This window comes from Tursiops truncatus, chromosome 7 (genome assembly GCF_011762595.2).
Source record: "Tursiops truncatus isolate mTurTru1 chromosome 7, mTurTru1.mat.Y, whole genome shotgun sequence".
NCBI lineage: Eukaryota > Metazoa > Chordata > Mammalia > Artiodactyla > Delphinidae > Tursiops > Tursiops truncatus.
In genome coordinates, this window is record NC_047040.1 from 45,790,237 (window position 1) to 45,818,226 (window position 27,990).

Consider the following 27,990-nt stretch of genomic DNA (forward strand, 5'->3'; position numbering starts at 1 on the left):
TTAGAGAAACACATCAACGGTTCTCAGTAATTTGAAGTTATGACATTAATTCACTGTATAAGCCTGTTGTAGCTTGAAAGTTTGTAAGATGCTATATTGCTAATATCCTTTGATAAGAATAACAAACTTAAAATTGAGATGTTCTCAAGTTGACCTAATCTTAACATTACTTTTAAATTAACTAAAACAGCTAGAAATTAATGTCATTTGTTTAAATAGGCATTCTTCATTTTTCATAGACCAACCAGTCATTCAAATGGTAGGATATATGGGAATTTAAAAGTTTGCTGGCTCCAAAACAGCTTTTTAAGGCTGTCAGAATTCCTAAGGTGCTTACAATTATAATTTGGTTGAGTCTAAGTATTGGAGACAGAGGAGGTGAGGGTGGGAGAAAATAAACATTTTTCAAATACTGTGGCATCCATAAAAATGCATTGACTTGCTATGTTAGCTGTGAAGTATTTATACGATAAGATTTATTCAGCAATATACCAGCACAACTGGTTTTCAGATTAGTTCACTAGTCATCCAGTCAGGTACTGAGAGACCATTATACGGTACCAGATAGTGGCATTATATCAGAGGAACAGTGACTGAGAGGAGAGAAAGGGAATACCAAACATATTTCAGTAATACCTACCAATACCCCTAAGAACTAAGCATTTACTGAATGAGTGAGGCCCGCATTTCCCAGCATGAATTCTAGGAAACTCTATAAAATCTGGTGTGTTTATTATTCCAGGGTAATGTTTAATGGTCGAATAAATTAGAGAAACAGTGAATTAAACAAAGGTAAATAGGTTTCAGCATTGAAGGACTTCATAGATCTTTTAATAAGCTAATAGGTAATAATTTCAAAAAGGGATTTATATATTTTAATCCTAATTAAACTAATCAGTGAAAACCTTTGTCCTAGAATTTCTCTTCTGGCCAGTATTTTATGTACCACACTTCGGGACATGCTTTCCTAGACCTATTAATAATAAATGCACTGTATAAAGCCCTGATTCCAATCATTTGGCAAAGCAAGAGTTCCCTATGCAAAGGCAAAGCTAGGCTTGTATGAAATTTTATTTTGAAGGTATTGCTAAAAGAGAAAATGAAACTCTTTATAGTATTACTTTAATTCTCTCACTTAGATATTTACAAAACAAGAATTTATAGAGCTTTAATTTCATAACAGATCCAAACACTTGACTATAATTAATTTGTAGTATTATTGAGAATATTCATTTGTATTTGAAGTGATTAAAATAAGAACCTCTTGATTAAGATTATAAACCATAATAGATTCAAGTATTAGGTATAAATCCATTTATTCTGATTTGTTTCTAAGAAATTAGTTGTTACTGAGAAAAGAAAAAGTTGTTTTTTTAAAAACAACATACTTGGTTACAGTTGAGCAAAACCTGCTCACTGAAATGTGTCACCAATATTATTAGTGTGATTTTTTTGGTACTGACTTAAAATGATTATAAAATAAAACAGTTTAGAAATAGTCTACACTGCTCTTTTCTTTCCATACTTCATTTATTCAAGTTATTTTTTATATGAAATAAAATTATGTAAATATATATTGTTAGAACTTTTGGTATCTTTACTTATCTATGTATAATAGCACATTTTAAAAAGTAACAAAACCAGGACAAAGAAATACAGGCATACCTCATTTTTACTGTGCTTTGCTTTACTGAGCTTTGCAGATACTGTGTTTTTTAAAATTGAAGTTGGTGGCTATCTTCAAGCAAATCTATTTGATGCCATTTTTCCAACAGCATTTGCTTAATGTCTCTGTCACATTTTGGTAATTATCACAATATTTTAATATTTTTTATTATTATTGTATTTGTTATGTGATCTGTGATCAGTGATCTTTGATGTTACTATTGTAATTGTTTTGGGGCACCACAAACCGCGCCGATATAAGATGGTGAACTTAATAAATGTTGCGCGTGTTCTGACTGCTTTACTGACTAGTTATTCCCCTCTCTTCCTCTCTAAGGGCCTTCCTATTCTCTGAGACACAACAATAGTAAAATTAGGCTGGTTAATAACCCTACAATGGCTTCTAAGTGTTCAAGTGAAAGGAAGAGTCAACTGATGGGACAAACTTCATTGTTGTCTTTTTTTTCACATTGGGAAGCATTAGTTTATTTCAAAATCAATTGGGTCTAAAAAGAGTGTTCAAAGAGTCTTAGCAAAGTGGCTCCTGATGAAAAGTTTCCTGAGGGCACATTCAGATCTCAGTTCCACAGGCTGTAGATGAAGGGGTTCAGCATGGGGGTGACCATGGTGTATATCACTGTGGCTGCCATGTCCCTCTGGGTGTGTGTGGATGTGGGGTTGAAGTAGACTCCAATGACAGTCCCATAGAAGAGACAGATTACACAAAGGTGAGAGCCGCAGGTGGAGAATGCTTTCCATTCCCCCCCCACCCCCCCCAACAGGCTGAGGGCACATTGTTGTCTTATCTTAAGAAATTGCTACAATCACCCAACCTTCAGCAACCACCACCTTGATCAGTCAGTAGCCATCAACTACTGATCAAGTGGTGATCAGTGGGTAAGACACACCACCAGCAAAAAATATTATGGCTCATTGAAGGTTCAGATGACGGTTAGCATTTTTTATCAATAAAGTATTTTTAAATTAAGATATGTACATTGTTTTTTAGACATAATTCTATTGCACACTTAATAGACTACAGTATAGTGTTGATGGAAGAAATTTTCACATATTGAGGTATGGCAAAGTCATTCTGCCTTATACATGATTTGGCTTGAACTTTATGCTAACTAGCACAGCTTGTTTTATGGTCTGTCAAATGTGCATTGTGCATCTGCTTCAACCATTAAAAAAAACAAAGAATGCATTTAAAAATCAAAATGGAGTAACTGTGGTTCAGGCATTCAAAATGCAGCAGGGTGGCCATTGGGGATGTAGTTTCAGACATGTTCCTGAATCACCCAGAACTTGAATTTTCTGAACTTTATCAAACTCAAGGACACCACCAGCCATTCTGAAAACAATATCTGCCAGCAGCTACCAGCTGCAACCTTATGGTCTCAAGGTTTCTCTTGTAACTATGCAACCATTTCAGACCCCAACCAATTCTTGCTTAACAAGCACTCTTATTTCTTCTTCTTTTTTTCTACAGAACACTTTAATTCTCTTTTTTTAATTAAAAAAAATTTTTTTTTAAAATTTTTTGGTCATGCCATGCTGCATGCAGGATCCCAGTTCCCCAACCGCGCCCCCTGCAGTGGAAGCATGGAGTCCCAACCACTGGATTGCCAGGGAAGTTCCAAGTACTCTTCTTGCCAGCTCCAATTATAACTCTTGACAAACAAATTATGTAACTTTTCAGTTTCTACTTTTATAAGCCTCCGCCATTTTGTAGTTTGATGGAACATAATCCAACTGCTTCTTGAGTCTGTGTCTCCCATGTTAAAGTCTCCAGTTTGCCTCCAATAAAACTCTTTTCTATCCTTATTATAAATTGTTTATTGGTTATTTCCATCAACAGTGTAAACATAACTTTTATATACAGTGAGAAACCAAAAAATATGTATGACTTTATTGCGATATTTGCTTTATTAAAGTGGTCTGGAACCTAACCTGCAATATCTCTGAGGTATACTTGTAAAAGGAATACAGATTAGAAAGGAAGAAATTTAGTTGTCTCTAATTGTTAGTTCCCTCCTTTCTGTTTTTATTATCATCTTTTCAATTCAGGGCTTGCTTCTGCACAGAATAATGGCCTATTTTGCTTCCATTCCTGTTTATTCCACCCTGCACAAGACTACAAGGTTATTCTTTCTCAAGTAGAACTCTAATAACTTCATCTGCTAAAAACAAGCAAAACAGAAACTGCCAGTACCTCCCTATTGTCTACAGTTTAAACTTGTCAGGCTGCATTTTAAGGCACTCAGTGATCTGGCTTCCACTTGTTTCTCCAGATTCATCTCTTGTTATTCTTCACGACTTCTGGGCCACAGTCAATCTGGACACCTGAATGTTTCCTTAACACTCGATGTATGCCCACTTCTATAACTCTCCTTACTGTTTTGTTTGTTTGTTTGTTTGTTTGTTTGCGGTACGCGGGCCTCTCACTGCTGTGGCCTCTCCTGTTGCGGAGCACAGGCTCTGGATGCGCAGGCTCAGCGGCCATGGGTCACGGGCCCAGCCGCTCCACGTGGCATGTGGGATCTTCCTGGACCGGGGCACGAACCCGTGTCCCCTGCATCGGCAGGCGGACTCTCAACCACTGCGCCACCAGGGAAGCCCTCCTTACTCTTTTATTTTACCTTTTCTTGATTTCTTGACTCCTACCATTCTTTAAAATGCCACCTCATTCATAAACGTTTCCATGAGCCAAACCATCAGTTACACTTACTGCTTTCTTGAATCTCCCCTATAGTTTAGCATATTCTGCTTTTAATGAACTGTGAAATAATAAGAAATACATTTCTTACATATTTCGCGGTTCCTGACACACACAGCTCCTAAGACCTTTGTAATTTCCTGAGTGATAAGATCCTCTGACACTGAACTCCTAAATCCCTTGGGATTTCCTAGATGATAGGGATGGTTTTTGTTTTAATCAGGTGGCTCTTCGTGGGCTTCTGGATGAGGCTGGTCACCAGAAAGCCCATCTAAGCCATGATTAGGAACTTGGAAGTTTTAGCCCACCCCGCCATTTTCCAAAGAAGCGAGAGGAGCTGAAAATGAAGTTAACAATTGACCTTGCCTACATGATGAAGCCTCCAGAAAATTCCTAATAGTATGGATCTGGGGAGCTTCTGGGTTGGTGAACACATGGATGTGCTGGGAGAGTGGCTCTCCCACATACTTTGTCCTAGGCATCTCTTTCATCTGGTTGTTCCTGAGTTATATCCTTTTATAACAAACTGGTAATTTAATAAGTAAAATGTTTTCCTGTGTTCTGTGAGCTGCTCTAGCAAATTAATTAAACTCCAGGAAGGTTCATGGGAATCTCCAATTTATAGCCAGTAGGTCAGAAGCAAAGATTGACAACTTGGACTTGCAACTGGCATCTTAAGTGAGGCAGAAAGCAGATGGGGGCACAGGCTTGCTGGACTGAGCCCTTAACCTGAAGTATCTAATGGTAACTCCAGGTAGATACTGTCAGAAATGAATTACAGGGCTTCCCTGGTGGCGCAGTGGTTGAGAGTCCGCCTGCCGATGCAGCGGATGCGGGTTCGTACCCCGGTCCGGGAAGACCCCACATGCCGCGGAGCGGCTGGGCCCGTGAGCCATGGCCGCTGAGCCTGCGCGTCCAGAGCCTGTGCTCCACAATGGGAAGAGGCCACAACAGTGAGAGGCCCGTGTACCGCAAAAAAAAAAAAAAAAAAAAAGAATTACATTGTTGGACACCAGCAGGTGTTGCAGAATTGCATGATGTGTGGAAAACCCACACATATGGTGTCAGAAGTGTGTAAAGGAGAAACAGAGGTTTTCCAATACATAAACAAACAAAGAACAAACAGCCAAATCATAAAATTATGCAAATTATAGAAAGTATTTTATCAATTTCTCTATTCAAGAAACCACTGTACTGCAGGCATATTGAAGTTAGGATTTGTGCTTTACTTTGTATTGCTCCTTGCCTGTGTCACCCCTGACCCCTTTATAATTTCCATATTATTTTGCACAAAGTATATGTATAGTAAAAGTTTGCTGAATTGAACAGAATCACCAGAAATATTTTGAATTAAGCTATTCCATTTTGCCTCAGAATTAAAGCTATCATTTTCTTTTCTCATTATATTAGTTCACTATTAAGTTCAAGATGTGAATTTTAAAGCTTGATAGGTGGTATGTCTCTGAACAGAGCACTGTGGCCTTGTGTTCACATTGGCATTTGGATTTGGCACAACCTAAAGATGCCAGACTGTACTTTTCCACCTGCTGTTCCAGCTCAGGGTTTGATGTTGGATTTTAAATCTGAGCCAAACAGGTAGGGGATATAAGTACTAACCATCTGATACTGTAGAGATTGAGACCACATGGAAACTTGCCTTAAAAAGTCAGACCAGTTTCAGTCATGTCAACATGAGCTACCTTGAATTTCTGCTTTGGAGACATTATTATTATTATTAATGATAGTATTCACTGAAACATTGCATTTTATTAAAAAAATGACCTGGAAGGTAGGCTCAGTAATGTGATTGTCAAAATGTTAATCCTGAATCAGAGGTGGTAGAAAATAATAATTTTAGTTTGTGTTTAATTTCCACCAATGATCTTAAAATCTGGAGCTGAACTTCTTGAAAAGAATAACAAGTTGGCTCTGAAGACTGATATATGCATAGCTGCAGATGGCTATTTTCTCACAAAAGTAGTAAACTTTAAAAATAAGTGCAATGATCCAGCAATTAATTTCTCCAGAATTCGTTTCCTGAATTTTTACTTTTTAGAACATTTAAAGTTCCTATAGTACTTAAAGAAAGACTGGAGGTACGGCATTCACAAGAGTTGGGTGATGATGGTAACTTTAAGACAAAAAAGGCAAGAAGACTTTAGTATGGAAATAATGAAGGGATGCCCTTAAAAGGTCAGATAACACACACTCAGCCATTCAACACAGCCCATTAAAAAGTGATTACAGAGTCATAGAAAAGGATGCACTTTGACTAAATGGGAGCTTTATAATTATCCAAACTACTATCTTCCTAATCATTGCAATGGCCTACTTGAATATGAGACAGGTGATCTTTTGCTTATCACAAACATCTACTGGGAAAACACCTGCTCTCTTTCAATTGTCTGCAATTTTAATGGTACCATAATGCATAATTATCACACTGAACAATGACCTCTTTCCTCTCATACAGTTACACAGATGCTGGAATAAATGATCAACATTGAATCATACTGTATCTTCATTTATGTGTCTTTATCTTCCTCCTTTAATGTAATTAACAAATTATCTCCAATACTATTTCAATCTTCAATATTTTCCATTATTGGAGTCTTCAAGTTCAGAAGAGAAAGAGTATGCTAGCTCATTATTTAAACACAATTATATTATCTAAATAGGTACTCAAACAATCCTCTTTGTTATCAATAATGATTACGCAGAGATCCTGTAAGCGTAATGAGCAATATAGGAAAGAATGAATTGTTTCTCTCTGTCAGAAAGTAAATTCATTCATTCATTTTCTCATTAAAATAAATTTATTTAGTGGCCATTATAAAGCAGATGTGCCAGGTTCCAGGGATACAAAAAAGATTAATACTGAATTCCTGTCTTTCAGGAGCTTGGCCTCTCAAAGAAGCTAGCAAGTACATTAATAAAGAAGTCTGTATGAGGGAGAATGAAGCCAAAGGAGAGAGTTTTAGAGTTTTGAGACCTTCAGCACAAACAAATAGAGCCGGCTTTCTTTTTTTATGCTCTTTTCTTCTCCTGTTTTAAAATTGCATGTTTATTTCACAACCTCCTGATTAAAAAAAAAAGTTCTGCATCAGTTTTATGATAGCATTTATGAAAAGTTGAAAGGACACAAGGAAGCTAGTTTTTCACTTGGGTGGGACATCAAATGTGGGGATACACAGAGTGGAATAAATACATTTTGTGGGCTGTACTTCAGATTTGTAAGTCTAGAATACTGACAAGGGTGAGAGAGAGATATTAACACTAGAAAAACTCAAAACATTTAAGACAGAGTGCCTATTAACTCACTTGGGAGCACTTTTTTTGCAGCCCCCAGAATACAAGTTATTCTCTCACCTCCAAATCACTGCTCTCCCCTCAGAGGCCAAACTGTCAAAGAGGTGAATGAGCACAGTGAATATGGAATGGGTTTTGAGAGAGTTTACTAGAAACAAATAAATACTGCCATTCTGATAAATCCCCTTACATTGACATATTTTTTTTCTTCAGATAGGCTGTAGTACAACTGATTATGTTTATGATAAACTCCATCCATTTCTAGAATGGATTAAGCTACAGAATCATTTATTATTATGAGTAGGCTAAAAAGTGGTATAACTGAGACTGCCATAGTCACTCTGATGGAAGCTTTTACTTCACCTATTTTGTCTCTGTTCTTTTTTTTTTTTTTTTTTTTTGCGGTACGCGGGCCTCTCACTGTTGTGGCCTCTCCCGTTGCGCAGCACAGGCTCCGGACACGCAGGCTCAGCGGCCATGGCTCACGGGCCCAGCTGCTTCGCGGCATGTGGGATCTTCCCGGACAGGGGCACGAACCCGCGTCCCCTGCATCGGCAGGCGGACTCTCAACCACTGCGCCACCAGGGAAGCCCTGTCTCTGTTCTTTAGGGTGGATCATTTCCATAAGTAGCTCATTACAACTGGTAGCTATTATTCTTGATTTCATTCTTCTTCAGTTTGTCAAGGTTCTAGGAATGCATTATTTGCTGCACATAGGTTTTATGACAGTCATATATGTTATATTGACATTGCTCTCATTTAATTTATATTTACTGTATGCATGTAGTATGCATATCTGCCCTGGTAGAACCGGCTTGAGTTTGCAGTGTACATTGTATGCTTTCCTGCTATTCTTCAGTGTGATTTAGATTGATATGTTAATTTAAAAGTAGACATTGGAACAAGTGCTTTTTGTTTTTTCGTTTTTTTTGTGGTATGCGGGCCTCTCACTGTTGTGGCCTCTTCCGTTGCGGAGCACAGGCTCCGGACGCCCAGGCTCAGCGGCCATGGCTCACGGGCCCAGCCGCTCCGCGGCATGTGGGATCTTCCCGGACCGGGGCACGAACCCGTGTCCCCTGCATCAGCAGACAGACGCTCAACAACTGCGCCACCGGGGAAGCCCAAGAACAAGTGCTTTTTGAATGACATGGAATCTAATAAACTCTGAACTGCTTTAAAGAGGACATTAGGTCAATTCCTGCTTCTGCCTTAACACAATGTCTAAACAAGTACCCACAATTCTCCAGATTTCAGAATTTTTGCCTATAAAAGAGAAGAGCCTAGATCATCTATCTCTAAGCTATCTTTCCATAGCAAAAAATATATTACAAACCACATCATGATGCTGTAGGGCAAATAATAAAGTATTGGGTAGAAGTATCAGTACATTTTCTGGAGAGATAACAGCTAGAGAACTCTAACTTAAAGACATGGGTAGTGGAGAGACACAAAGATCAGGCTGAACATAGATATAAAGGCAAATAAAATAAAATTAAAGACTTCTTGTTAGTGTTTTGAGTCTTTGGGATAGTTCCTTGGGCAGAGATTTCTACCACCATAGCCCTGGGTTGAATCCTAATCTCTGTAAGTCAAGAATTCTTTCTGCTCACCTTTCTCCTGCATACTCAGTGATCATTCCAGAATTATACCGTTCAAAGCCTTAGTATTAGAAAATTCAGTAAGTCCTTGACCTTGAAAAGCTCATATATGTAAGTATAAAATATTTATTGGAAACTTAAAATGTGAGTATTATGTTTACCTCTTGATGCCAGACTAGAAAACAAATCTAAATATTTTATTCAGATTATGAAAATAAATGAACATAATACTAAATATTGGTAGTAGGTATTAAATTTACAGCTTCTTGTTTTAAAAATTAAACTACACCAAATAACTCATTAGAGATTCCTTCTATCGTCTGAAGAAAAATCTCCAAGTATAAGGACAAAGTCCTTTTTTTCATGAAAGTTAATTCAGTCATAATCACAGATAAGTGTGAAATAAGATAAGAGGAAGATAATTATTTACTTTTGTTCAAATTATCTCTTAGACTTAATTACAGTAATTTGTAGACAGAACATTTATAGATTTGACTTAGTGTGATTTAGAACAGACTTGGACATAAATTCAAAAAATGTACAATTCCACTAAAACTTTTATTGGTCTACTTTATCCCTAATTAGGAGAAACATAGTGAAATATATAATATTCTTAGTACTAATTCTACACTCTAGATAGTGTCAGTCCCTAAGGTTGAATGAGGTCATCAGCATTTGATGTTTATCTGGTAGAGAAAGGGATAGATGACATGATGCATGAATAGGCATTGGTTTCTTTAGAGGAAAAGTGTGTTTACTTTTCTATTAGTGTCATTATGAGATGTGAATTACAATTGAGGGGAACCGAAGAAAAAAGAATATATTAGTTTTTGCTTATTTTTTGAAGAGAATGTTTACCAAAATGTGTTTCTAGAATAAAAAATCCTTTTATTGATCACTCTATATTTAGAAAAAGTGTTTTTGTCACTAATGCTTTGACTCAAGCTGAATCAAAACCATTTGTTTCATTTTTATGAAGCATAAAGAGCAAAATAAATATAGCCAACCACATGAAGCAGGGTCTTTCTAGTCCAGAAAGCCTTAAGGTTTAGAAAGAAGTTACTTGTTCAAAGTGTAAAAAGGAACCCTCTTACACTGTTGTTGGGAAAGTAAATTGGTACAGCCACTATGGAGAATGGTATGAAGGTTCCTTAAAAAACTAAAAATAGATCTACCATATGATACAGCAGTCCCACTCCTGGGCATACATCCAGAGAAAACCATAATTCGAAAAGATACACGTGCCCCAATGTTCATTGCAGCACTACTTATAATAGCCAGGACACAGAAGCAACCTAAATGTCCATTGACAGAGGAATGGATAAAGAAAATGTGGTGTATATATATATATATATATATATGTGTATATACACACACACACACACACACACACACACACACACACACACACACTGGAATATTTCTCAGGCATAAAAAGGAATGAAATAATGCCATTTGCAGTGGCATGGATAGACCTAGAGATTGTCATACTCAGTGAAGTAAGTCAGAGAAAGACAAATATCGTATGTATCATGTATATGTGGAATCTAAAAAAATGGTACAAATGAACCTATTTACAAAACAGAAAAAGAGTCACAGATGTATAAAACAAACTTATGGTTACCAAGGGGGAAGTGGGGGGAGGGATAAATTGGGAGATTGGGATTGACATATACACACTACTATATATAAAATAGATAACTAATAAGAACCTACTGTATAGCACAGGGAACTCCACTCAATACTCTGTAATGACCGATATAGGAATAGAACCTTAAAAAGAGTGGATATATGTATATGTATAACCAATTCACTCTGCTGTACAGCAGAAACTAACACAACATTGTAAATTAACTAGACTCCAATAATAATTAATTAAAAAATAAAAAAACTGAATCCTCAATGGAGCAGTCAGACCTCATGGCTGTGTACACCTGGGCTGAGGAGAGAAAGGTATGGATGTAACAAGTGCCTGGGAATTACACAACTGAAAGCCTGTGTTTAAGTAAGAAGAAAACCAAATATAAATCTGTATAGACTTACATGAGGGCATGCTGCCCAAGTAAAAAGTGTCTATTGCTATTAACAGTAGAATAAACTTATAGGAGTTAGGATTTGTTCTCCTATGAATTAGTGATATAGGCAAAATAAAAGCATGAAAATTTTATTGCTTTTTCTTATCTTTGATTGAATGAGAGAGAGAATATGTGTTACAAGATTTAGAGTCAGTCAATAAGAAGGAAAAATAATACCTCAAGTCTCTTCAGTTCTCACCTTTACAACTCTGCAACTACCTAGCCCAAGGTATCCCCATTCTTCATCAGGGCACTGCAATACCCACCTAAATGGAGGCTTCCTCCATCCATGATGGCTTCTAGCCCATTCTCCAAACAGCAGTAGGGGTAGGATTTCTTGAATGTTGGAGTGAGAGAGGATCTCCATAAATCCACTTAATAAATGCAACAAAAGTACTGGCAAAATTGTGAAAATCAGAATTCTACTCTGACTTGACAGAAAGACATGGCAAAGGGACTTTCATGAATGTGATTAAGGTAAGAGCATTAAAATGAAGAGATTATCCAACATAATCAAATGAGTCCTTAAAGAGGAGGACATTTTCCTACTCTGGTCAGAGAGAAAGATGATAATGGAAGAAAGGCATGAAGATATGCAAACACATTATTGGACTTGAAGATGGAAAAAGGGGACCATGAGCCAAGGAATGTGGGCCACATTTAGAAGATGCAAAGAAATGTATTCTCCCCTGGAATCTCAGAAAAGAACGCAGCCCTGTTGACAACTTGATTTTAACCCAGTGAGACCCATGTCAGGTTTCTGAACTAGAGAACTGTAAGATTATACATCTGTGTTGTTTTAAGCCACTAACTTTGTGGTAATTTGTTATGGCAGCAATAGAAGTTGAGTATGTCCTTGCATACTCTGTCAATTTCTTTGTCCCTCTCTCATTTTACTTGTCTGGCTAAACTAAATGCTGGCCAGACCCAACTCTGTGTTTATTCTCATGTAGCTGAAAATAACTGAATGAAAACATAAAACCTTCTAGCTAGTCTGACTTTAAATTCATAATCATGTACCTCAAATGAACCCTTAAATGTACCCAGCAATAGTTCCTTATTCTATTCAATCTTCTATTCTCCTAGTGATAATTTCCCACATTCTCCTCTTTCCTAAATCCATTCCTAGATGTCCTACATCCTAAGCTTGCAATTATTTTCCTATGTTACTGAGAAAATAGAAATAAAAGGACAAGAACATTCATAATGCTCTACCATCCCATCTATACACTTAACTCCATCCATTTTCATATTCCCTTGCCTTTTTTTTTTTTTTTTTTTTGCGGTACTCAGGCCTCTCACTGTTGTGGCCACTCCCGTTGCGGAGCACAGGCTCCGGACGCACAGGCTCAGCGGCCATGGCTCATGGGCCTAGCCGCTCCGCGGCATGTGGGATCCTCCCGGACCAGGGCACGAACCCATGTCCCCTGCATCGGAAGGCAGACTCTCAACCACTGCACCACCAGGAAAGCACCCCCCTTGACTTGTTTTTATGGCTGTGCTTCCATCCTTTTATTTAAAGCTAAGTGCATCCACTTGTTCATTAGATTTCATCACCTATCACTTACTCAAGGAAACTATTTTATCAATTTTTCCCCCTTTAGCTTCAAAATCTATCCTGAATCTAATTACTTCTCACCACTTCCCTTCTTGCTACTTAGTTCAAGCTGCTTACATTATTGTCCCCCTAAAGTGTATTCTCCACCCAAATGCCAGAGTGGGAATGTTAAAATATGAGTCACCTTATGAACTGTTCAGCAGTTATCCATACCTCCTAGATTATTTCTGTAAGTATACAAAGATGCTGTTATTTCTCCCACCCACAGTAGCATTTTCTTGACTTTACTTTTTTTTTTTGCCAGACCCTGCCTTATTTCTACCCTTTTTACAGAAATAATCATTGAAAAGGAAGTCAATTGTTTTGGTCTTAATCAAGTTTCACCCCGACTAGGCTCTGAGCATGATCTTGTCAAGGTGAACAATGACCTTCATGTTGTTAAATCTAGTGGTCAATTCTCAGTCTCTTAATTAAACTTTAGCAGCATATAACAGAGTTAATACATATTTTTTCACTTCAGGCTTGCTTCTTTTTCCTCTAGCTCACTGGTCAAATTCCCTGGTTCTTCTTGCTTCCCTGACCTCTAAATTTTGAATTGCTTCAGAGTCCTTGGAACTCTTCTATTTTTATTTTTATCCACTTTTTGTGTTGGTGAATACTGTTACCCTGTATATACTGATGACTCCTACGATTCCCAAATTTATAGCTCCAGCCAGGACCTCTCCTCTGAACTCAAGAATCATATATCAAACTGTCTACTGGAAAACTGTACTTGGATGTTTAATATGCATCTCCAACTTGATTTGTCAAAAACTAAGGTCCTGGAATGACACGCTCCTCAAATCTGCCTGTATCCCAGGCTTCCTCATAGTAGTAAATGACAACTCTACAGTGTGCTCAGGATAGAAGCCTTGTAGTCATTTTACTCTTTTCTTTTATATGCCACATCCAATGTGTTGTCATGTCTTGTCAGCTCTGCCTTTAAAATCTATGCAGAATCTACTACTTATGACCACTTCCATTGTAATTACTTTATCCAAATAATAATATCTCACCTTGATGACAGTGTCCTCTTACCTAACCTGTCACCTTGATTTCATGCCTGTTCTCCTAAAGAATATTCTCAACTCAAATCAGAGTGAGACTCCTTAACACATGTCCATTCCTGTTATTCCTTTCTTCAAAACCCTCCAAAGTCATCTAATCTCAGTCAGATAAGAGACACAATTGTTACAATTACCTACAATGCCTGATTACCTCTTTGACCTGATCTCCTACAAATATGCCCCTTGCTTACTCCACTCCGTGCACGTAGGTCCTCTTGCTGCTTCTTGAGTAAGTCAGGCATGCTTCCATCTTTGCATTCCCTATTTCAGTTTGTATATCATCTGCCTGGGATGCTCATCCTTCAGATAGTCAATAATTTGCTTCAAAACACTTCCTTCAATTCATTTTCCAAAATTCATCCCCTCAGTGAGACCTTCTCTGGCCACTGTGTCTAAAGCTACAAACTCTTCCACTACCACCATAGTTTCTAGTTTGACTTTCTGCTTTATTTGTCTTTTTAAACACTAATTGCTTTATAATATGTGACTTTTTTGTTGCTATTGACCTTGTTTATTGTCTGTCAGCACTTCTAGAATACAGCTCCAATGAGAGTAAAGGTTTTACTGGGTTTTTTATGGTAACTTTATCTCCAAAACCTAGAATAATTTGCTGGTACTTTATATTCTCAATAGTTGCTTAATATATGATTATAAAGTAGATGCTACTGCTTTTTCCATTGTAAATGAGACATACTTATACACGCATTTACTTAATTTTTTTTGTCTGTCTCCTCTAAGATGTGAGATTCATGAGTGCAGAAAAGTTGTCTTCTCAGCTAGAATAGTGCCTTTTATAAAATGGCCTTCACTTCAAAGAATCAGGGAGAGACAGACTCCTTTAAGTTTCTGATATACTCTTAAGAAAAATGCAAACATGTACAACCATTCAGAACTAGTTTTCAGGGAATTTATAGACACTCTGAAGCCCATTATTAATGTCCATACTGGTAGAAATGTATGATTTCTACTTCAGTGTTTATCTTTTGCTGCATCCTCAAGGTCTGGTATCACAATTGAGAACTTGAAAATAAAATATTTATTACAGCTTATAATTGTACACAGAGTGAAAATAAATATTAATGGATTTGTGAGTCATGGAAATCCTTCTTTTTAAAAAAAGAGATATATGTGTGCATTGACCAAGGAGATAAGAGAATCCTTTGTGCCTTATGTGCCTTATGTGAATGTCGGAACCCAGTGGTTCTCAACCAAGAGTGCTCTTGACACCTGGAAGACATTTGGCAAAGTCTGGAGACACTCTTGGGTGTCAAAACTGAGGAGCTATTGGTAGCTAGTGGGTAGAGACCAGAGATGCTGTGTAAACATATTTTAATGAATAGATCAGAGCCTTCCCCACCAGCAGAGAATTTTCCAGCCTAAAATGTCAGTAGCGACAACGTTTGGAAGCCCCTGATATAACCTTGGGGTAGAAGCACTATGTTCACAGATGCATTGTTCAGCATGATTCCTGCGCATAATGGATACACAAGAACACCTGTTGTGTGATTGAAAGATAAAGCCTAAGCAAGTACACTAGTCTTTCTTAAAAATAACATACCATATCTAATTCATCCCAACAACCATTCATCCACCCATTCATTGATTCATAAGTATGTACTGATCACCTCCTATGTGTCAGGCATGGGACCAGGCAATCGGAGCACACTGAAGACTAGGGTCTTTGTATCTAGTAATGAACACAGATAGCTCACAGATAATTTCAAAGCATCGTATGTACTCTGATAATGGAAGTGCTAGATTTTGTGAAAGCCAGCACTAACACAGGTCATCTAATCGAAATTTGAGGGTGAAGAAAGGCTGAGTTTTCTAAACCAAGATTTGCAGGATGAATATGAGTTAACAGAAGGGGAGGTAGAGGAAAAACATACAAAAAGGGCCAGAAGCTAAAGACAGCATTCCATATTCCGAGAATTATAAGCAACTTGGAATGGCTCAAGTTCAGAGTGTAATAAGGTCCTAGAAAGTGATGGATCTAGAATAATAAACATGAGTCACATTAAGAAGTTTGGACCTTATTCTGATAGCATTATAGAATTTTAAGCAGAGTTATAAAATAACATAAATGTGAGGTATTACTATTATTTTTGTTATTACTATAAATGTTATTACTTTTCCTTGTAAAAAGTTAATGCAAGTATAAGAAAATTGAAAATAAAATAAAAATTCTCAATAGGATTTATTTAAAAAAAAAAGTTCATGAATTTTTAAATGCTAATGTGTCATTTTACTTTAGCCCTATTTCTGCATTTTATGCATTTTTATATGTCTGTCTGTAAGGAAAATTGGTATTGCCTATACATGCTTTACTGGGCAAATGGTGCTTGACTGTGAAACTATCTGTAATCACAACCTCCATGAAAGCATCCACAATGGGAAAATAGAAGATATGATCATCTAATCTAATGTAATTATACCTCATCAATGAGGAGGAAAAAGGTTTTATAAATAGAGGTGGGTGCTCCAGGATTCAGACAGTAGAGTGAAAAGTTTAAAGCGGAAGTTATTTACAAAGGCTCTGCTGATCCTTTCTAGGTCACTTTGTCAAAAAAAGAGATGTTTCACCTTCCCTCAAAGTCTACAAGGGGAAGCTACAAGTTGGAAGAGTGTCCTGATCCTTTTTCTGAAGACTTTAATCATTTCAATTCTGGTCTCGACTTAAAATGTCCTTAGCAGTTTTAACAATCTGTTGGTTTCCCACATCCCTAACTCACATTCTCAGAGGAATTAAAATATAATTAAATGTTACCTTTCACACACCACTTCACAGTTTACCAAATACTTCAATCTGCATTGTCTTAACAAAATGTTGGAGGTTTGGCTTTCACCAAGGGTCACTTAATTGCCATGTTTTTCTTCTGGTATAGAACTTTACATGGTGAACACTGCAATTCAAATAATGATTACCTAGTCAGACACTTTTACGCTTATCCAAGTATTCATTTTGGAAATTTATAGTTTATTTGATTTTTAATTGTGTATATCCAAAGTGCATAATAACATTTAATCATGAAGACAGCTTTTTTTTATTTGCTCCATCTTTTGGTCTTCACATTGTTTATGGCATTGTTTTAAACCTAAGAGCTCAGAATGTGTTTTCTTATGTTTTCATGAATAAGAGAATCTGTCATTCACATGGATCTGTTAAGACAATATACAGTAGGTGAGACCTGTAGAATTATTTCTTAAAAGCAAGCAATAGGGGCTTCCCTGGTGGCGCAGTGGTTGAGTCCGCCTGCCGATGCAGGGGACACGGGTTCATGCCCCGGTCCGGGAAGATCCCACATGCCGCGGAGCGGCTGGGCCCGCGAGCCATGGCTGCTGAGCCTGCACGTCCGGAGCCTGTGCTCCGCAGTGGGAGAGACCACAACAGTGAGGCCCGTGTACCGCAAAGAAAAAAAAAAAAAAAAGCAAGCAATAAATTATTTTGGTTTCAGGTAAAAAAATACTTTATGCAAGTAATGAAAGAAAGTGAATGCATTGTGTGATGGTATTTTCTTAGTGAAATGGGAATATTTTTCTGATCAATTATTTGGAAACTGTAATAGAAGCACATTGTTTTGAAAAACAATGGCATAGGTAAAAGGAATAACCAACAAGACTTTCATTAAAAAGGCAAGTAGAACCAGCAGCAGAGGAAAACTATAAAGACATTATATTTAGGAATAACCCATTTAAGAAGCACAAGTTGCTGACACATTTCTTCAAAAGGATATATGTTTAATATATTTGGAAGATGAAAGAATCTGCAGCCAAAGGAGTTAGCTTTAGGCTGTATTTAAATCTCACACACCCACCTTAATATCATGTATACAACTGCAATATCTTTTCCAAAATACATATTTTTTCCTTCCAAATTTTGAGGATAACATTTTTTACCTTCAGAGTGTATAATTTCCTCTTTTAAGTATTTTTTCAAATAAGCTTTATATTTTAGAACAGTTTTTTATTTACGGAAATGTGATATTAGTACACATCACACTATTTACTATATACCCTACGCTATTTCTGCACTTGTTAATGTCTTATGTTAGTATGCTACATTTGTTACAATTAATGTTATCGATACATTATTATTAACTAAAGTCCACACTTGATTCAGATTTCCTTAGTTTTTTTTAACACATGTCCTTTTCCTCTTCTAGAATCCCATCAAGGATACCATATTACCGTATTACATTTAGTTGTCATTTCCCTTTAGACACCACTTGGCTATGACAATGTCTCATACTTTCCTTGTTTTTGAAGGTTTTGGCACTTTTGAAGAGTAGTGGTTGGATATTATATAGAATGTCCCTAAACTGGTTTCATCTGACATTTCTCTTATGATCAGATTGGGGTTGTGGATCTATGGTAGAAAGACCACAGAGGTTAAAATGTCATTTTCATCATACCATGGCAAATGTACATTCTATCAACATGACTTATCTTGATCACCTGGAGAAATAGTGTTTGTCAAGTTTCTCCACTGCAAAGCTATTCTTTGTTTCCCCTTCTGCATACTGTACACTTTGGAAAGAAGTCACTATACACAGACCACACGTGAGAAGTAAAAATTGTGCTCCATTTCTTTGAGAAGAGAGTAGCCTCATAAATTACTTGGAATTCCTCTGCATTGGAGATTCCTATTCTCTCTCATTAAAAAAATTCAATCAATCATTTATTTATATTAGTAGGGACTCATGAATATTTATTTACTACTTTGGGTTATAATCCAATACTATTTCATTTATTTTCTTGCTCAAATTATTTCAGCTTTGGACATTGGCAGCTCTTTCATTTGGCTCCTATATCCCTTTGGCATCACTGTTGTTTATTTTTTCCTTTTTGAGCACTTATTTTCTGACATTACAAGATGTTACAGGCTTATGTCTATATTTTCTGCCCCATTCCTAGAGTAAGCCATTTCTCCAATGATCCTGGTTCCTTTTATTGGAGGATGGTATTAGAAATCAAGATCCAGGAACTAGTTGTGTTCATTGCTCCTGGGGATTCATTGCTTCTAGGCCTTCTCAGGTGACACAGCAAAGAAATACATGTGTATATACTTACTTGTGTATATACACAAATCTGTAAGTCTTTCTATTATATATGTAATCATCTTTATCTATATTAAGCTAAACATGGGTTTGTACTAACGACTCCAACTATAATCCATTACCACATGGATCATTCTAACCTATTCCCTTTGCTTATCTGTAAACTCCTACTCTAAAAGTGAGAAACCTGGCTCACACCATCTACCATGCATTTACTTTCCATCCAGTACAGATGTATAGCAGTATCAGAATTGTTAACTCATACCCCCAAGGAGATCAACTTTATTAACTAGAATATAAGACTTATGTGCAGTTTCTTTCACTTTTCGTCTTACAGATTCCATTCATTTTTAACATTACTTAGTACATTTTATCTCTACTCCCTTCAGTGAGGTTGTTTCATATATATTCTAATACTGTTAGATTGTTTTGTTATGTTCTACATTCCATTCTAGGATCCCTCAACCTCCTAAATGATTTTTTAAAATTTGTATGAATAGTTACTCTGTGCTAGAAAGTTGTATGCCTTCTGGAAAATGGATAGTATCATGTCTTTACTATTGAAGTATCATACAGAATAGTTTTACTGCCCTAAAAAAAACCTCCTGTGCTTGATCTATTCATTTCCCTTCCCTTGCCACCTGATCTTCTGAAACCACTGATCTCTTTGCTGTCTCCATAGTTTTGCCTTTTCCAGAATATCATATACTTGGCATCAAGGTAGCCTTGGCTTCTTTCACCCAGCAGTATTCATTTCAGATTCATCCATATATTTTTCTAACTTGAAAGCTCATTTATCTTTATCACTGATTAACATTCTACTGTATGGATATACCACAACTTGTTTATCCACTCACCCATTGAAGGTCATCTTGGTTGCTTCCTGTTTTTGAAAACTATGGATAAAGCTTCTATAAACATTCATGTGGAGATTTCTGTGTGAATATAAATGTTAAAATCAGTTTGGTAAATACCTAGGAGCACAATTACTGGACAGTATGGTAAGATTATATCCAGTCTTGTAAGAAACTACAAAACTGTCTCTGGCAGTGGCTATACCATTTTGCATTCCCACCAGCAATGAATGAGAGCTTCTGTTGCTTTGCATCCCAACACGTGCATATGTGTTTTGCAAATATCTAACCTCTCCAATGTGTGGGGTTTTTTCTCCCCTTCTCTTAGCAGTGTCTTTCACGGAAGTTTTTAATTTAAAGTCCAATTTATCAATTTTTTTCCTTTATGAATCATGCTTTTGAGGTTTTGATATTTATATTTTTATATCAGTTTACTAAACACATGCTCTAAATGTTATTATTTATTGAGATTTTCCTGTGGCCTAAGAATCTGTTCTATAAACATTCTATTTGTTTATGAAAAGGGGCTTGATAGCACATCCTCCTGGTTTTCCTCCTCCCAGTCTGACCTTTCTTAGTTATTCTCCTATGTTGCTGGGGCTCAATCCTAGGCATCCTTATCTTTGCTTTTACTTCTCACCTTCATCCATTCCCATAAGCTTCCAAAGCCTTTCATGTACCTGCTCCCAAATTTATTTCTCTAGTACAGATATCTTTTTTTCATTTTCAGCCCCATACATTCAACAGCTTACTTACATTATCACTCATATGTGTTCCAACATTTCAAAACCTGCATATGCAATACTGAATTTCTGATATCCATTTACTACTGCCAGTACTTAGGTACTTGGTCCAGAAATCTTGGTATTGTCCTCCATTATTGGTCCTTCTCCTGAACTCTGACTTGAAATCCTTTTACTTTAATCATCCATTTCTTTTACTTCATTTATGCTCCCCAATTCAAGCTGTAATCATGTCTCTTGGACCATAGCAATATGTTTCCTGGTGTCCCTGCTTTCATTTTTACTCTCTATCACTTTTCATACAGAACCTCTGCTTTAAACCTTTTAATAACTTCTTATTATAATTAGCATGTGATTCAAATCCTTAACATGATTATAAGGCCTTACCCGTGACTACTCACCTCAAGCCACTTTTCCTCTCTACTAGCCCCCTCTAAATTTTCAGTTGGCCTCCAGCTATTTTTTTCATTGAAGCTTTTACACATATAGTTCTGTTTATCTTTAACGTTCTTTTGGCCACTGTTTACTTGGCCAGATCCAAATTGTTCTTCAGGTCACAGCTTACTGCAACATTTTGGAAGAGAACATCACTGACACGCTAATATAAAATATCTCTCTTTTAGGTTCTTTCACAGTACTCTGACATTTTCCTAAATATTTTCTTCTATAACTCCCAAATGTGGATTTTCCCCTTCAATTACACATAAAAATGCAGATGCAAAGCTGCACATTTTCTTTTAAAGATGCATTTTAATCTTTGAAGATGGTGCCCTCACCTAATTATCTGCCTATCTATTTTAACTAAGAGTGAAAGCTTCTTGGCATAATATAATGCAATTTCCCCCCTATTTTGTTAAAGCTTTGCTAAAATTTTGATCACTGAGAACAGTAGATGGTTCTGGGAGTATATTCAAGGCTGCCTTTGTGTACAAAATATCAAGATAAAATATGCAATCAGGAGGCACAGAGAACTTTTGTCAGGGATTTCATATATTAAGTTTAATGCTTTAAAACAAAATATTGGGACTTAACAGAGTTATACCACTGAAAAGAAAAGGAAGTAAATTCTTCAGCTTTCAAGTTGAGCTAACAGGTTTTAGTAATAAAATAATAATGTCTTCATCCTTCCAATGGCCAGCCTGATAAGTCTTACCCTTCTGATTTCAACTTTGTGATTATTGTTTTCTCACTTCTAAATGAGAAGAAAGACTGTGTCCAGTGCACTGGACAGAGGATGGGGTATATGCTAAAGTCACTACCCCCACCTCACACTCATGTTTCACATCCAGTTTTCTATAGCATCTGTTTGTACTTCAAATGTGATTGTGTGACCTATGGTCAACTTCAGCTACATATGATGAAGATAGATTCATCATATGTATATGATGTTTTATATATATAAAACTTTTTCTTACTCGTATGACATCCAACTAACTGGATAAAAAGGTGTCATTTTTCTGACAGCTCATGTGAAGACATAAAGTGATTTTCAGTCCATCTTTCTTTTGATTGTCATATACATTTGGTTGTAATATCCTGCTGCTTCTTCATATAGTTCCCGCTGGCACCCTTCCTGTGTCACCTTCAGTACTGTCCTAGATGTCATTTCTTCTAGAACTACTTCTGGAACTGCCACTTCACAAGATATTTTCAATACTCTTCTTCTCATCCACTGAACCTCTGCCCTGCCAATCTACCTTCATTTCTACTGTCAAAGGCGTTCTAGTACAGGATATTTTGAACATATCACACCCACTCTGAGTCCTTGGAAGTTTACCTCTGTCTTGCCATTCCACTACAGATCAGGTCTCAGGTCCTTATTCTATATATCAAAACCCTCCCACTAAGGGATATGTATTTTCTCTCCTTATCTTTCTATTTTTAAATCCAAACAACTTTCTGAACTTTTTTCCAGGAAGCCTAATGTCAGTTTTTCTTTACTCCCATCTTTGATGTTTTCCCCCTCTCCAAGCAATGCTACAAGCTTTGAATTCTCTTCCTTTAATGACTACCAAAATCTCTGACTCTTCTCCTGGCCCCACCTCTTGTTTCTCTTTCCTTAAATAGTGTCTAAAAATATTTCACTTCTTTTGGAAAATCCTTCTGTATTGATCACAAAAAAGTTAATAATCTTGCTTAGTTTATTATGTGCAAGGGTATTTTATAAGGCTATTTCTCCCATCTTTCTCCTTTATTTACATTTATCTTTTCTTCTTGATAGGTGTTATATTTTATTTTGATACAGTGTACTTTTATCATTATCTTTCATATCATGGCCACAAATTTTTAGTCTCCTCATCCTATAAATGTGTATTAGTAAGAATGTTTGGTTTTAAGCAACAGAAAACACTTCTAAATTAATTAAGTCCAAAATGAAATTTTTGATGGATATGGAGGAAAACCTCTCAAAACCTCTCAAAACCAACAACAAAAATCAGGATATTGGCAGATACCAGTAAAGGTAGCCAGCAGAAGTGATGGCTATATTCATGACCCAATAAATGTTTGGTCTGTATACTTGCCCAGCCACAGGAGGATCCAGAAATTGAACTCTCCCTGGCTCTACTGTGATTGACTTCTAAACTCTGCCCAAATTTTCACGTCACCACCAAGACTGCTATTATGAGCACCAATTATCTGAGCATACATTATATATAAGTGAATATAGATTTAATTCCATGTGGTAAAGAGAGGTACTAACTCCTTGGCTTTCTCTTGGAATTCAGAACATTGCCTCCTAAAGAATACTCAAGTGATGGAAGATTGCTCCCTTTCTGTCACTATTTTAGATTGTAGTCTAGGAAATAGGAAAAAATTTGTATTATTCTTATATGCTATTATCCTGGTTTTTAGGCATGATTTTATGTTTGGGGACAATGCTATTAATATCATTTTTGCTTCAGTATGAATGCCTTGTTTTACAGGTTAAGAGAAAATTTTCCTCTACTTTAGTTTAGCATTTAAGGTGTTACATGTGCTAGAATAATGAATTAATTTCCCCTTTTTAAAAAATAGTATGTGTGTATGCTGAAAATATCATCTGGCTTCAAGTATTTGTCTTAACTTTGATTTCTGATTAATTAGAAGCTTAAATTGTGAGTTTATGTGTCTTATATATTAACTTAATTACCTGGCTCTAATGCACAATCTGCTGGATTTAATTGGCAGGGTGTATCACAACTTTTAATGAGTCACATCTTCCACCAAGCTATGCCTTAAAAAGAAAGAAACCACATAATTAGATCAGGTTTACTCCATTTAAAAACATTGGACTGATTAGATACTTTGGCTTAATTTGCTGGAAAAAGATAGGAAGTTTTAAATTGTGTTAATTATTCATGCTGTGCTTTTCATCCATTTCAAGTATGAATCTATTTGGGCTATGGAAAAGAACTTAGCATGTTTTTGCTTTTCAACAAGATAAATAAAAATGTTTGCATCAGGTGGAAATTGAGTATATATATATGTGTTTATGTGCATTTTTTATCCTGGGATTATTGAACTCTCAGATATTTAATTTAAAATATTATATGTATATCTATACGTTCATTAGATTCTCAAAGAGATCCTGACCAGAAGGAGATCCAGAATCACACTTTAGAGACTTATTTTATATTGTTTTCTTACTACTTAATAAAATAAATTTTAACAAAGTGTCAAGTAACCCAATTATTGAAAAATATCTTGTATTTGTATATAAATATATAAAATACCATCTCCATAGTATCATTATATCCATTTATATTCTTTAAATTTATTTGGTGAAAGATAAGTTAAAAATTGAATCACTATATTAATACATGTGTAAACTAGATCTATACATTCACTAGAAATATCTTGATGAACTTACAAATTTGAATACATTCTCAAATTATATATATATAAAGGGTTAAAATGTTAATAATGAAGTCTCAACTTAAAAAAGGTAGGGATTTTGTAGATTTTTCAACGTGAACAATAAAAAAAATGGAGGAAATATTCTTCCACTATTCAAAAGCTATTGCCTAATTAAGTAGAATAGTCATTCACATCACTGACAAACACCTGAGGTTCTGGTGTACATCTTTATTTCATTTACATTTTACTTAATGTAAATAAAAATATCAACCAACATTCATGCTGAAGCTACAATCAGAAAGCTAATTGTTAAACATTTAGCAGCACACCACTGCCTGCATATATGACAGCTGCGTTCAATAGATTGGACACTGTGATGCAGACAGCAAGATTGCCAGTTATGCATCTGTATGGTCCAGTCTGCTTTGCTGTTATAAGATGACTTTCCTGCCACAGCTACTAACTGACATGTTTCCCCTTAATTACATAAGGAAATATTAATCCAAATTCTTCATTTTTACTGGAAAAAAATAACACTGAATGTATGTCTCATTGATATGAATAACTTGTTACTCCAAAATAACTCTTCTAAAATTAATCTCATTGATTCCTTTTTAAACCTTTGCATATATCAAATGTAACTGCTCTTTATACATGATTATATGTTTACATTAAATGTATATTTATATATTTAAAGATGATTCACAATATTTAAAGAGCCATCTCTTCCCCAGTTCCACTGACCATTTTTAAGAGGTACAAGTTTTTACTTATATGATTATTGACTGTCTTCTTTCTGAACTATTTGACGGTTTTTACTACTAAAACATAAACTGGTAATTATATATTGTTGTTTTTTTTTCCCCAGATCATCTTTAGGTTCTCTAGCTTGCTGTAGATTATGAGAGTTGGGAAAATCTTTTTAAAAAGCCTAAAACTATAAAAGCAAGCACACATACACACACCCAAATACACACTGAACAGTATTTGTAACTGTAAAAATTACTTAAAAATTCACAATAGTCTATGGGAATGATTTGTAATTCACTCAGTATGTTAAAATCATATTTAACTTTCAACAGGTGAAAAACATCCTCTGAAACGTAGGACTCTATGGTGAATATGTTTCAGCTGAGGATCATTTGGAGTAAAGCCAGCCAGAGGTGGCATTGGCAGAGTGGAGAGTATGATGGTGGGGCAGTGAGTGTCTAGCTACATATCGGCAAAGTTCTCAGTGCCAGTGGTGGCAGCAGTGGGCATCCATCTGGAAAATGGCCAAATCCTGTGTAATCTACATTTTGGTTCCTGCTACAGCCTTGTATTTCAGCCTTGCTGTTGATTGTCTCAGTTTCCCTATGTCATTCTCACTTTTCAGTTTTGGTTAACTAGAGTCAGAGTTTGTTGTGTGTTTGTTTTAGAACAATTGATAATGGCATTTTCACATTTAAAGCACCGATATCCTATACCAGATGGGAATTTTCTCTTGGCCACTATTATTTCATTTTTCAGGATTCCTATTCATTCTCATTTATGTCATATAAGAATTCATTTTAAAAATCAACCAATGGGGTCTTGAATTAGATGTGAAGATGAGTTGGGATTCTATATCTATGATAGATAAAACTCTAGTGGGTCTCTGGACAATGAAGCACCTCTGCAGTATATGGATATTCAAAGAAGGGGGTAAAGTTTTATTTTCAAGCTGTACCAAAAATATATTGTGTATTCTAAAAGAGGGAGTGGTCAGAATCTACATGTTGACCACTACTAGGCATAAATGGGATTATTTATACAATAAAGAGTCTATCTATTAGGACATCTTGCATTTTTAAATTTGTAACATCACTTGACCATTTTATCTCTCCTTTCTAAAAATGAATGGCATTGGAAACTAAGCATTTGTCATAAACAAATATTTCCTGAGACAAAAGAGACTTGAATATTATTACTCATAAAGTTTAATGAACATTTATACAACTTCAACAACTATATTAGAGTTAATACTCTCCTTTAACTGAATGTTCAAGTAATTGATCCTTTTAACTAGTAAGTTGGGCATTTTATTACAATTATTCATCTAGTTTAAACAACTGCAAGTCTTCCATAAAATAATTATTTATAACAGGAACCTGATGAGCTGGAATATCAGACTTTGCCAGTATTAATTGTGTGCATTAACTCTATCTTTGTCTAATAAATAAGGGAGAAGACTTCAGCTTGGCACAGAGTAAACTCAACGGTCCAGATGAGGTGTTGAATTTCCCTTTTCAGATGAGCAATTTGCAAGTTGGGAAAAAAAGGGATAACAAAAATCTAATCATATTCTTTAATATTAAACACACCTCCTGAGAACCGTGAAAGTACTATATTTGCCAAAATACATAATTTAAAGCTGAGATTTCCTTTTAAATAGAGTGAAATTAAGCACATATTTGATACGTGTTATTCCCAGGTGGGAGGAGCAAATAAGAACATGAGAGAGAGAGAGCCTGAATCATCTAGTATAATAGAGGCAGGACAATCCCAGAGGAGAAGAATTAACAGCTGTGCTTTAGTTGTTCCAGTAGGGTGTAGAGATAAGTTGGATTGGAAGTTTCATTTAACCTGGGTCTTGATGGAGTTAGATAATAGTCAACGTTTAACGCTTTATAGTGCTTATCATGGGTCAGGTGTTATTTGATGTACGTTATGTATATATAGTCCTTTAATGCTCACAACAATCCTATTAGGTTGGTTCTATTAGAAATCTTGTTTGGAGGTTCTAGCAAGGGAGTGCAGCTACTGGTGTACATGTGACCATAAAACCACCCTCCTCTACTGGGGAAGGTTGTCCTCTTCCACCAAGCGTACAAGTTCAGAGCAGATGCACATGGAGCAGTGGAGACACCTGCCTAGCCAGATAAGCCAAATCTAACCTGGCGATCAATCAGGTGACTGATGTTGCAGCCAGATCGCCCTCACATCTGAGGTTGGTCTTATTAGAATCACCAGTATACAAATGAAGAAATTAAGGTAACAAGAGATTAAGAAACTTTCCCCAAGGACACACAGCTTGTAGCAGCTAGTCATGCTGACTGGATCCAGCACCAGTGCCTTTCATTCCATATCCCATTTCTAGATCATCTGCTTTGTTTTCAGTGCTACTAAAGGAGTGGTTCTTATTGGTCATATTCCTTAGTCATAAAACCCTGCCTCCTGCCATGTTTTCAGAAAACAAATATTTTATGCAAATACTATTCAATATTTTGTGCAAATAATCAAGCTGAGCAAGTGAGTTTGAATTAAGAAATACAGTGATGGCTTCCCTGGTGGTGCAGTGGTTAAGAATCCACCTGCCAATGCAGGGGACACAGGTTCAAGCCCTGGTCTGGGAGGATCCCACATGCTGCAGAGCAGCTAAGCCCATGCCCCACAACTACTGAGCCTGCGCTCTAGAGACCATGAGCCATAACTACTGAAGCCCGCGTGC

General features: G+C 36.3%; 1 protein-coding gene across 1 annotated transcript in view; it reads right to left on the reverse strand.

Moving 5' to 3' along the window:
• Nucleotides 1-27,990, reverse strand: part of GULP1 (GULP PTB domain containing engulfment adaptor 1) — a 367,352-nt gene that overhangs the window by 331,070 nt on the left and 8,292 nt on the right. Inside the window, exons 2-3 of the mRNA XM_073807501.1 lie at nt 23,815-23,898; nt 19,945-20,022 (exon numbers count right to left, since the gene is read on the reverse strand). The gene's annotated coding sequence lies outside the window, so the exon portion shown is untranslated. The remainder of the gene's footprint in view (nt 1-19,944; nt 20,023-23,814; nt 23,899-27,990) is intronic.